This window comes from Carlito syrichta, unplaced genomic scaffold (assembly GCF_000164805.1).
Source record: "Carlito syrichta isolate Samal-C Ts95f unplaced genomic scaffold, Tarsius_syrichta-2.0.1 Scaffold88851, whole genome shotgun sequence".
NCBI lineage: Eukaryota > Metazoa > Chordata > Mammalia > Primates > Tarsiidae > Carlito > Carlito syrichta.
The window spans coordinates 39,601-52,543 of NW_007032947.1; the positions used below are offsets into that span (position 1 = coordinate 39,601).

General features: G+C 52.2%; 1 pseudogene; it reads right to left on the bottom strand.

The window, feature by feature from the left end:
• Positions 1 to 5,490: 5,490 nt before the first annotated feature.
• LOC103260256 lies at positions 5,491 to 10,474 on the bottom strand (annotated as a pseudogene).
• Between the last annotated feature and the right edge of the window lie 2,469 nt (positions 10,475 to 12,943).

Here is a 12,943-nt window from a genome sequence, read left to right on the forward strand (position 1 = left end):
CTTCTTCACACTGTCTTTCTTTCTTTTTTTTTTTTTGAGTTGGAGTCTCACTCGGTCACCCAGACTGGAGTGCAGTGGCCACTCACGGCCACCGCAGCCTCGACCTGCTGTGCTCTGGCGATCCTTCTGCCTCAGCCTTCCAAGTAGCCGGAATTACAGGCACATGCTACCACGCCTGGCTGATTTTTTGATTTATTGTAGAGATGAGGGCTCATCAAGTTGCCCAGGCGGGTCTCGAACCCGCGAGCTCAGGCAATCCACTCACCTCAGCCTCCCAAAGCGCAGGATTACAGGCTGAGCCACCGAGCCTGGCCACACTATCTTTCATCTTGGGGTTTCTGATCTGGCTCCAGCCCAGGACCTGACACCACCCCAACAGCTCTCCCTAGGGGCCTCATGGGCAAGTTCCAAAGGATGCACACTGCCTCCCCTCCCCAGATCTGCTGCTCTTCCACGTCTTTGTCTGACTCTCTGGGCTCTGCTCAGAGGCGTCATCCTGGCTCCTCTTGTCACCTTTGCCCCCTTAGTCGTCATGCCTAGCGCTGGCCACCCCGCTACGCTAGGCTTAGAGCCTGGCACAGAGCAGGTGCTCAACTCGGTGTAGTCAGCGATCCTCGTTCTGAGTGTGTTATCACTACCCCTGCTCCAGTGCAGTGCTCGGTGCACAGGTTTAGTCCAACACAAACAAAAGGTGTGTGCAGTGTGGATGCTGGGTTGGGTCAGATGGAACCTCACCTCTCCAAGTGGGGGCTGCTCTTCAGACCTGCTCACCACCCTCCAGCTCCTGTGGCACACAAGCCAGGCAGGGAAGGAGTACGTAGTCCTATGTCATGACAGTGACAGAAGCACTTCCAGGGTGCCAGGCCCCAGGCTGAGAATTTGAGTGTGTTGTCCTGCGGCCCTCACAGGGCTGCTCCCAGGGCTGGGGTGAGCAGCAGGGTCACGGTGCTACCTGCACCCGCCTGGGCCCCACCTGGCCAGATGCAGAGGTGGCATGCTCTCAACATTTGCTCTCAGCTCACAACATTTGCTGCGGGCCTGCCCCTGTCCAGGCCTTGGGCACCAAGAGGCTCTAGCCAGTGGAAAGGCCTGTGCTCTTGGGGCCATGCCCCCAGGGACACACTCAGTCCTTCTTCCAGCAAGGCCCCCTCCTGGCCCCCACTAGAAACCTTGCCTCTCTGCCTCTCACTACTCTCCTGTACACTAGGGCTCAGCCTGCAAACCTTTGATTGTGCTTCCTACGTCCTTGCAGGCCACTCCCTGTGCTGACTCAGTATGATCTTACAACAGAGGAAGTTCAGGCCCCTGGCAAGGTCATCTAGCGGTCAGGCTCCTGAGCAAGGCTGCCCACAGGAGCACTGACCTCAGGAGTGAGAATTCAGTGGGGTGGTGCTGGACTCCTGGGAGCGCTAGTGTGCAGTAAGCCCTCATCACTATTCGCTATGATTGTTCTTATCTGTCGGTCGGCAGAGGGTTCCAATCTGCCTGGAAGCGCAGCATAGCCTGTTGGCTTCCACAGCGAGAGAGCAAGGAACTGAGCTGAGTAGGGAATCCGGTTATGTGTGCCAGCACGGGTGTTTGGGGCTAGTGCCAGGGGGCTGAGGAGGGGCAGCAGGCAGTGCGGGGCAGTGAGGGCCTTTTCCAGCAGCCATGGAAGCGCCCCCGTGGCCAGCCCACCCATTCTAGGCGCAGGGTCTGTGCAGCTGTGGGTGAAGGCTTTCATACCAGGCCCCCACACGCTCGGGCTTGGGATGAGACAGGGCAGGATGCCGAGAACCCAGGGTCTCCCAGTGCCAGCCTGGGCGCTTGAGTCCCTGCCCAGGTGGAAGAAGAGGCTAGAGATGCCCAAATGCCTGCGGAGGAGGAACAGGGATGTGGGCTGGTGGTGCAGGTGAGCAGGGAGGGAGGCGGGGACGGGGGCAGTCAGGACTGAGCGTGCTTCTCGCCCCTCCCTCAGGAAGCCTGAGAAGGGAGTCCGGTGCCTCATCGAGCGTGGCTTCGTGCCAGACACACCAGCGGGGATGGTCCCCTTCCTGCTGCAGCGCAGGGCCTCAGCAAACTTAGACACTACTGGGCTGCTCGGAAGAGAAAAAAGAAATGAAACACTAGACACGTGCCCACGTGGCAGTGGTGGGCTGCACGTGCACACACACCAGCACTCTCTGTCTGGTCTGAGCAAAGTGCGCTTGGCCGGAGAGCAAGAACCTTCAGATATTCACTGGCTGATGCTCGCTAGGTGAATCCCACTGCTGGGAATGGCCCTGCTGGGAGACCAAGCCCCAGGGACCCGAAAGCCAGGATATGCAGGGTGTGGGGTGCCTGCCACAGAGCCAAGGGAGCTGTGGGCTGTAGGCCATTCGGATAGAACAGCACTCACTCTGTTGTCTAGAATTTTCCGAAATGACTGAATAAGACACCTCCCTACTTCAGGCTGATGTTGGATCAGGAGAGTGCTAGCTCCAAACAGAAAGCCGGAGTACTACGTATCTTTTGCCCCTGCTGGGCTGTGCTCCTCTCACCTGCCTCCTCTGTTCCAGCAAAAATCAAGAAGCAGAAGGGCACCGTAGGGCCCAGAATGTCCTGCTGCTCTAGCCTCAAAAGGAGACAGGCCAGTCAGGCATGGTGACTCACGCCTGTAATCCTAGCACTTTGGGAGGCGGAGGCAAGAGGATTACCTGAGTCCAGGGGTTCGAGACCAGCCTGAGCAACATAGTGAGACCGCATCTCTACAATAAATAATTTTTTAAAAATGAGCCGTATGTGGTGGTACGTACTTGTGGTTCCAGCTACTTGGAAGGCTGAGGTGGAAGGATCACTGGAGCCCAGCAGGTTGACACTGCGTCGGCCAAGAGCGTGCCACTGCCCTCCAGCCTGGGCAACAGAGTGAGATTCTGACTGAAAAAAAAAATACAGTTGCTGAGCACGTAGAGTGACCTCATCAAGTTCAAACAAGTGTGAAACAGAACTGGGGTTTCTAAATCAGGGATTCTAAATCAGGTCTGACTAATTCCAGAGGCAGGGTGCTTCAGACCATAACACCGCCTCCCTTGCTAAAGAGACTTAACTTGATTCTGAGGCAACAGGGAGTCCTCAAATCCTTTTGAAATCTATAGCAGCACCTCAACTAGCTCCGCATCTGTAACCCCTTTTCCCACTCTAGGATGCAGTCTTAGAAGTGAGCTGAGGTATGGCCAGAGCAACACAACAGCATTGAATGGCAGAGGTCAAGTCCATCAGGAATGAGAGTGGGGTGGATGCCAGGAAACGGCATCTACTCTCACACCCAAGCATGGAGAACTTGTTCTGCTCGGCCCTGTGTGCAGCACTTCATTGCATCCTCTTGTCCAACCCCCTTTTCAGCCTCACCAGACACATGGGGATTCTGAAACTCAGAGAAGCACAGGGTTCTGCTTGAGGTCATCTCACCAGTAGCAAAGCAAAGATTCTAACCCAGGTATTTTTGAATCTTAAGCCCATGTTCTCTTTACAGCTGCCAGCTGCTTTTCTCCACTTTTTTATTTTAATCAATGTATTCTTCTTTCCCATCACAGTTGTGGAATGACAAGTAGCTGGTTATCTCTAAGGGTTGAGAGACTGTGTCAAACCCTAGGTTCTACCACCGACACAAATGCCTGCTAGTGGTCAGGGCCCTGCCCATTCTCTCAGGTTTTTTCTCTATGATCACCTGTGTCGATAGGTCTGTTGCTGCCTCCCAAGCTGAGGCACAATCTGAGGTAAACAGCTCTAAGATTTCACCCATGGGATTAACTGAAGAAATTCCCAAACATTAACATATTTTACTAGTTTTCACAGAGGAGAAATCGCCCTCTTCCCGATCTGTGTCATTGGTGAAAAAGCACTTACTTATCTCTGTTGTAAAGCCTGAAGTTCTGTTTAAATGTGTTTTTAAAGTTATGCTCTGATAAACTTGGATCTATAAATGAAAGCTCTCCAACTGAAAAAAATTGGCAACAACTTCTAAACTAGCTGTCAGAAAACGTGGTAATTGGAGAAAAAAATCAGTTTGAGACATCAGTGCATCAGTGCATACCCCGTTATGTAAACTGCTTCTTTCTCCTTCTGCTTCACCCAGAAGTGAGAAAGGACCCCTTTGGGAGAAGAAGTGTGGCAGAGATCTCTCTAGCTGAACAAGAATGCTAAGAAGGACAACTGAGGCTCTTCACTCATGATCAACCTGTAATGATTGACAAGAGAGGGGTATGAAACAGGGAAGCTACTGAAGTTGAGAAGTCTCTGGGAGAACATTTAATGTCCACCTTGTTTGAAGCATGTCTAGCATGGATAAGCTCTAGGAGGATTTAATGCTAGGTGAGATTTAGAATGTTTCTAAATTATCATCTGCCCAACAAACAAGTCGATTCTCAGTTCTGGCTCTTCCTGTCATGCCCTCATCTGCCAGCAGTTTACATTAAAAGCTAAGGCCCAGGGAGCGGGAGAAGGTGACATGGTTAAGGTCACAGAACAAAGAGGTGACCAATTCAGAGATTATTCCTCAAGCTGTTTGTAGTTATGCTCCACATCAATATTGCATTTGTAGATTATCTTAAGTAGAGAAATTAGGTCAACGCGATATCTTTTACTCTATTCAAAACAAAAGTTTACCATTAACCCTAAGACCCTCCCTTTAGAGAATTGGCAGTAGTGGGACACTGCTGGGGGGGAGGCACATAGCATCAACAAGGGTACCCAAACTCTACGTATATGATGACCACTTATGCATTGAACCCTGAGTTGCACTCTACAACTTTAAAATAAAAATAATAGTAAAATAAAAAAAATAATTTTTTTTTTAGTTCTCATGTGTTTTATTTTTAATTTTAAAATTGTGGGGTATAATTCAGGGTTAGGTATACAAATATTTATTTGGCAGGTATCCGTGTGGATGAGGTGTGATCCCCTTCCCCAGGCAGATTCCCACTACTGCCAATCCCACCTCCTCACCCCCACACACACCCCTGCAGTTTCCTGCTACTATCAATCCTTAAACTATTAGGACAGTTGTTCAAGGTCCACTTATGAGTGAGAACATGGGATACTCAGTTCTTTGTTTCTGTGAAAGATCACTGAATATTATAGACTCTAAATGCATCCAGGTTGCTGCAAAGTTCATGGTTTTGCTCTTCTTTATGGCTGTGTAATATTCCATTGTGTATATGTATCACAGTTTTTATTTTTATTTATTTTTTTTTTTTCCTGGCTGCCTGGAGTTTATTTTCCACTTGGTGCAGGGAGACAGTTACATTATCAGGAAAGCTCCCATGTACTGGGCAGAGAAAAGCAGTGCTCTCACTTCTTTTGGTGTTTGCTGTGTTGATAGAAAATAACCCAACTGCTTGTCTGCCTGCTGCAGCCACCTAGTTTGCCCAGAGGGACCAGGATGGGAGGGGAAAGGAGAGGGGAAAGGGGAGGGGTGGGGAGGGAGGGCGCTGACAGCCTAGCGCCTCAAGGCCTGGGGCTGGTGGTGGCTGCTCAGGATGGGGGCCCAGCGTTGGCTTCACCGGACCGGCCACCAGGCCCTTTCCTTGTCGCTTCCCGAGCCAGGCCACGGGCAGTCATCCCGCTGGAGGCCTGGGGGCTTCCGTGTGCTCCGCGGACTCCAGCGCCGTGGCCGTGAAGGGGCGAGTGGACTTCCCGAGAAAGAAGCTCGCCCACCAGTGACCCGGGTCAGCCTTGGGAAGACCCCGGGGGTGCGGGATGGCTTCCGCGGGGCGCTCGGCACTTCCGCAGGAGCCGTCGCTGGAGGTGGAACCCAGGCGGCGCCGGTAGTAGTCGTGGGCGGCCACGAGCGAGCCGCTGGAGGGGATGGCCGCCAGGCTCTTGCTTGTGGGCTGGTGGAAACCTGGGCGACGACCCCCGCGGGCCTGGGCGCGCGATTAGGGGTGGCGGGAGCGGACGCTAGCCTCGGAGCCCATCCGCCGTATCACATTTTTTAAAGCTAGTCCTCTTTTGATGGGCAGCATGGTTGGTACTGTGTTCTTGCTACTGTGAACAATGCCGCAATAAACATACGTGAGCAGGTATCTTTTTAATAGAGTGATTTTGAGGTTTTCTGGGGATATTCCCAGTAGGGGGATGGTGGGGTCATATGGAAGGTCGATTATGAGAACTTTTAGGAATCGCCACACTCTTTTCCATAGAGGCAGTACTAGTGTACAGTCCCACCAACAGTGTAGAAGTGTTCACTTTCTGCCACATCCTCTCCAGCATCTGTTATTTTTTGAGTTATTGAGTTACTGAAGATATACAGTCTGACTGGAATTAGGTAGTATCTCAATGTAGTTTTAATTTGCATTTCTTTGATGACTAGTGTGTCCTCTTTTGAGAACTGTCTATTCATATCTTTTGCCCACTTTGTAATGGGGCTGTTTGTTTTTTTCTCTTCAGCATATTTGAGTTCCTTGTAGATCCTAGATGTTAGGCCTTTGTCAGACATGGAGTTGGCAAATATATATATATATTTTTTTGAGTTGCAGTTTCACTCTGTCGCCCAGACTGGAGTGGAGTGGCCGCTCCTGGCCACCACAGCCTCAACCTGCTGGGCTTTGGCGATCCTTTCGCCTCAGCCTTCCAAGTAGCTGGAACTACAGGCGCGCACTACCGTGCCCGGCTAATTTTTGACTTATTGTAGAGATGAGGTCTCGACAAGTTGCCCAGGCAGGTCTCGAACCCACGGGCTCACCTCAGCCTCCCAAAGGCGTGGGATTACAGGCTGAGCCACCGAGCCCGGCTGGCAAATAATTTTCCAAGTCTGTGGGCTGTCTCCCTACGCTCTTGATGGTTTCTTTGGCTTTGCAGAACCTGTCAGTTTGATGAGGTATCATTTGTCTATCTTATCTCTTATGGCAAGGGCACGTGGAGTTTTGATCAGGAATTGACTGCCAGTTCCAATTTCCATAAGAGTGTTTCCTGCATTTTCTAAGGTTCTTATAGTTTGAGGGTTTACGTTTAGGTCTCTCATCCATTTAGAGTTGATTTTTGTGTGTGGGGACAGGTAGGGGTCCAGGCAAAATCTCTGAGCTAGAACTAGAGTACTGGGGTTGGGGACACTAGCATACTTCTCTCCCAGGGGCACCTGCAAGGTAGGAGCTAAGTGCCTGCTGAACGTGGACAGCAGCCCCGGTGTCCTCTGCTGGCATCTCTCAGCATGGAACCCCACTCCACGGAGCCCGGGAAATGGCTGCTGGGCCCCAGTATTCCCACTGACGCCGAGCCCAAGGTACAGCCTCTATCTCCCGAGTAGGGGCTGGGTCCAAAAAGGAAGCCCCTGCCTCTCAGCCGCCCTCTGGGGACTTAGCCTCAGGGAAGGTAGCTGGGGGCACATAAGATGAGAAAATCTGACATCCTGTCTCTCCTAGGAAGATACTCTCCAGACTGGGAGTTGGGGTGAGGGAACCCTGTGACTTTGAATGACCAGTCTGGAGTGGAGTTCTGGCTTGCTGAGTTAAACGAGGACAAGGGAAGGATACGTGTCTTATTTTAGACACCACAGACTTTTGTAGTTCTTCTCCAGTTTCAGTAGATTTTCCTGAATAAATATTTCATCTGCCATATGCTTTTAGAATCATGACAGTGATTTTTACATGGTAGTGTGTGTGGATTTCTTTTTTTTTTTTGAGTTGGAGTCTCATGTCGCCCAGACTGGAGTGCAGTGGCCGCTCCCTGACACTGCAGCCTCGACCTGCTGGGCTCCGGCGATCCTTCTGCCTCAGCCTTCCGAGTAGCCAGAATTACAGGCATGTGCTACCACGCCCGGGCTGATTTTTTGATTTATTGTAGAGATGAGGTCTCGCTGCCCAGGCGGGTCTCGAACCCGCGGGCTCAGGCAATCCACTCACCTCAGCCTCCCAAGGCGTGGGATTACAGGCTGAGCCACCGAGCCCGGCTGTGTGTGTGGATTTCTGATGACTTCTACCCCTTTTCTGGACAGTAGGTCCACAGGCCTTCTCTCGCTGCCAGTTAGAATGGGGTCTCCAGTGACTTGTGTTGTCTCGGGATGCAGACCTTGTGAGGCAAGAGCTGCTGGTTTTTCAAGAGTAAACAGAAATCTCTGACTTTGTGAGCAACATCCCTTTTTAAAGTCTTCGCTAACTCAGGTGTCTATGTTTGTCTCTGTGGGGTGTTTTGTTTTTGCATTCCTCCAGTGCTTGACGGCGGTCCCCAGCTGTCTGTAGAGAGGATGCCCGCTCACAGGGCAGTCCCTGAGGAAGCGTGAAGAAGTTACCTGTTCCTCTGAGGGCAGACTTCCCTTGACACCTGGCGCCAAGTGTGTGACTGGAAAACTGGGGAAGCTGGAGGTCTCCAAGCCTGAGACCACAGGGTGGGCTCCCTCCATGTTTTTATTCCTTTTAGAAAAGAAAGACTGATTCTTCAGCTATTCTTCCCAGCATGCCAGTGCCCGTTCACTGTCAAACCCTTCATATGAAAAGGAGAACCTTGAGTCTTAACTAATTGACTCCTTAACACATGCCTTGCTTTGCTTTACTTGTAGAGATTAAAAATAACTTCCCTGATATCAAGAAGAGGGAGTTCCAGGTTAGGAAAAATGTGTATAGCACCAGTGAAACTGGGGCACCCTTTTTATTCACATTAACCTTGCAACATTTTTGAGTAAGCCCTGAAGACAGTCCTGTGGCCAGAGAGAGAGAAATTTCATCCAAGAACAGGAGCTCCTAGGAGTCAGTAATGGTCTAGTCTGCCTCTGCAGGTAGTGAGCGTTCTTTCTGGAGGCATTCAAACAGAAGCCAGGACACTTGTCTGAAAGACTCAACATGGATCCCAGTATTGGAGTCAAGTTTCCCCAGGAGAACGTTGAGCCCTGTTCAATCCCAAAATGGTGTGATTCTAGGATTACGTCTGTACGGGTCTGTTCTACAGACGGTCACACTAGCGCGATGGCATTCTCTCTCTGAATTGTAGACTGGCTGCTCTCCACATCTCATCACTTACAGAGGCTCTTGTTGAAAGGTTCCATTGGTGCCCCATTGCAGGCAGAACCCAGGACAAGTATGGCACTGTGGCAAGGAGCAGGCTGTGTACAGGGCCCCTGGGCATTGCTTTTGCTCTATAAGCTTTCATTATGGCGCCTCAACCACTGGGGTCTCTACCTCCCCCTCATAGCAGGCTTGTGCCAGAGACTGTCACAGCTCCTTAAGGGAAACTGAGGCCTGGTTCCTTTGACCTCCTCTGTAATTGCAGGAGGAATTTTCCACAGTGTTGACAGGTTCTAGCAACTTCTTTCAGATGGTTGTTTCTGAAGGACGTCTACACATTTCTTTGGCGTTTTCCAGCACTGATTAGCAGCATTCTCACTTCCCTGAATCACAGAGACAGAAAAGCCCACAACGACTCTTCAGTTAGCTCCTAGAACATGATTCTTTCCTGTCGATAAACACGCGGGATGCCTGGGTGGCTAGTGGGAATGTCGGCTCCTGAGCATCTCTGGATGTCACCTCTGCTGGGGCTCGCACAGCAGGCCTCCTGTGAGGTTCTGCGCCCACACCACAGCCCTGAGACACTCAGTAAAGGCCTTTATTTTGTTTTTGACTGGGTCGCACATGAGTGTTTATCTGATGTCATGTGATGGGTCAGGCTGTGCCGTGCACGTGTGTGGTAAGCTTAGGGTTTTTCTTCTCAACAGTTTTTTCCTTTCAAAATAAGTCCTCCAAGCAGAGCCCGGGTACTCCTCCAGGCAAGGGAAGGAGCCTACTATGTGCAGAGCACAGTATCACTCATTGACACGTTCACAGAAATACCTGAGTGCCTGTCTTGCCAGGCACTGTGCTGGGCGATAGGGGCTCGGCGGTGAGCAAGGTGAGAGACCCTGCTCTTGCAGCTCTTGGCTGTGTGTCCCTCCACCTCCCAGGTCCTGTCAGGCACAGCTGGTCACAGCGCCACTGTCCATCCGGTGAGGTGTATCATGGAGGAGGATGACCGCAGGTGGCAGCTGCAGGATCTGAACTCAGGTACGTCCTGCTTTTCTGCGTATGCTAAGCTGTGGACAGTGGTGATGTCCCCAGGAAGTCAGGAAGTCCCCTTTAGGAAGTCAGGGTTAGCCAGGGCCCCTCCGTGAGGTTTCACCCAGTACCCAGGCCAGGACCCGACTCCTATTTTCATGTAAGCCTGGGTCACCCCCGTGGACTGTGCAGGTGAGTAGTCGGGACACAGACTGCCACACGCGTGCACGGCACAGCCTGATACATCACATGACACTGACGGGCACACCGCAGGAAGCGAGGTAGATGGCTCCTGTGACATTCAGAAATGTGTGAGGTCCCTCCACCTGTCCAGTCCCTACCTGACGTGTGATCGGGCCTGGAGAGGTGGAGCCACCACCATGCGGGCAGCGCCTTGGGGCCTGGCGGGTGCCGGTGGACGTCATGGTTTCCATCCCTGTGTGTGGAGCTGCCTCTGGCTGCACGCACAGTGTCCTGACGAGCAGTGACGCATTCGGCATCTCCGACGCGCTGACAGGACTCTCCCCTCGGCTCTGTGTGGGCAGACGTCCCCAGGTGGCACCTTCAACACTCAGAATGTGCTCTGGGCGTGGGTTCCCCCTGCATCCTTTCCCTCACGAATGTTCTCCCACGTGCAGTCAGGAAGCGAGTGGGTCCTAAACACCTCGAGAGGCAGGATGGTGTGAGCCATGAGCAGTGTCGCCTCAGGACTGAGGGTAGGCCCACCTTGTCGTCCGCTGGTGGCCAAGTCCCCTCAGCTCCCCAGAGCTCCGGGGTGACCTGGTGAGTGCTCCCTCACAGGATGGCCATGGGCAACGTGAGCCGCTGTGGCAGCCTGCAGGGCGGGCCGTGAGTAGCAGCCCAGCCCACCGCCGTCCTCCACTGCCATTGCCTAGAGGACAGCTCAAGGTCTAGCCACTCGGAAATGGAGTGGGAGGGGAAGGATGTCCCCACTGCCATTTTGCGTCTTTGTTTAAAAGGTGCAGAATGCTTCTTACGAAGGACAAGAAGAAAACCCATCCGCACCTTGCCCTGTTCGGGCCTCAGCACTGGGTGGACCATGTCATTCCTCCCCATCGCGAAGGATGTGCCAGCTCCTACACAGCAGTCACTTCTGGAGGAGTCTCCGGTCGGAGTCCCGAACTGTGTTCTCACAGAAAGCTCTCATTTCGCACTCTGATTTTTTAAAATTTAATTTTCTTTCTTTCTTTCTTTCTTTTTTTTGGTAGAGACAGGCTCTTGCTGTGTTGCCCAACTTGTCTTGACTTCCTGGCCTCAAGGAATCCTCCCGACCTGCCACGCCTGGCATTTCTCTGTGACTATTCAGTGAGTTTCCTTTGGGAAAATTCAGGGTGCGTTGGCCCGCATAAAGCTGGAGACCTGGCAGCTGCCAGACCCTGCTCCTCAGTCTGGATTCAACACGAGGCTGGTGTGGTGGTGGCTCCAATCACATAACTGTCAGTTGGAGTGTAAATGAGACTCTTCGGTGGGACCTTTATTAGTCTGCTGTAGTCACTGTATGAAATAATGTGGCATGCTGTGTCCGTGTAGTGTGCCCTTGAGCTCAGTGAAGGGGACAGAGTATGCAGCTCACCTGGCTTGCCAGCCATTCCAACGCTGTGAAATGAATAAATAATAGACTCAGGCTTTTCTTTCACATAAAACCCTGTTTGTTTTGAGTTGGAGTCTCACTCTGTCACCCAGACTGGAGGGCAGTGGCACGCTCACAGTCACTGCAGCCTCCACCTGCTGAACTCAGGAGCGCCTCCCACCTCAGCCTTCCAAGGAGCTGGAACTACAGGTGCGTGCCACCAGGTCCAGCTAATTTTTGGTTACTTATTGTAGAGACGAGGTCTCACCAAGTTGTTTAGGCTGGTCTTGTACCCATGAGCTCAGGCAACCCTCTCGCCTCAGCCTCTCGGCATGCTGGGACCACAGGCTTGAGCCACTGCGCCCGGCCAAAACAGGGACTTTTGTGACTCCAAATAGCTGAGGTAACTGAGGCTAGGCTTCTGGGGTTCCTTTCAGGTTCTGATTTTCCTGGGTGAATAGAGGAGTCAGGAATTAAAAGGGAAATGGTCAGCAGCGCAGATTACTTAAAAAGCGAGCATTCTCTTACCCAGCCTCAAATCCCTACTGTGGTAATCTTGTAACCACTGCTAATTTGCTGACTGGATGTCTGTTTCTTCACTAAGTATTTCAAACTCTGGTTTCCTAAAATTCTTACTGTGGTATACACAGCAACTCCTACCATATGCGTGCGGTTGTTCTCAGCTATGTGTAGTTCTCCTAACTAGAGTGTTAGTTCTTTTAGGGTAGAAAGTGGCACGTATGCCTCTAAGTATCCCCAGGGCCCCCTTGTATACAGTAAACACTTAATCAACTTTCATTTGTTGACAGGCTTATAATCCTGAGGCTAACCCGGGTGACTCCCCCGATTCCCAGGTCTGTGGGCGACAGTGATGCTGTCTCAGAAGGCTGTGGGGCACCACAGGGGGTGGGATCGGCCATCTCTAGGCCACTCCTGAGCCTCCGTCCCCACGATGTAGGTGGAGATTGGGAAGACAGTCAGGCATCTGCCTGCATGCTGGACTTCTGCAGGATGCTTTTCTTGGCCAAGGAGTGCCCCCTCAGGGGCGTGAAGCTCCAAGCAGCCTCCCAGATCGTCATGTTGGTGTGTGTGTTCTCTCCTGGGCGGCAGAGGAGGGTGTCTCAGGTGCGGTGCTGGCCCCTGGTCTAGCCTCTCCCGCAGGTCTGTCTTGGGGAAGTCCCAGCCCCGCCCTCGGTTTGCGGGCCCTCGACGCAGCCCTGGACAGCTACACCACTGTACTCCTCATCCACAGCACAGCCGTCCGTCAGTCCAGTCTCACCACCAGTGTGGCTAACAAGCTGGACAGAAGCTCAACTCAGCCCCACAACAGATTGAAGTAATACGTCCTTTTCAGACTGCGGGCGCGCCAGCCTGCTGG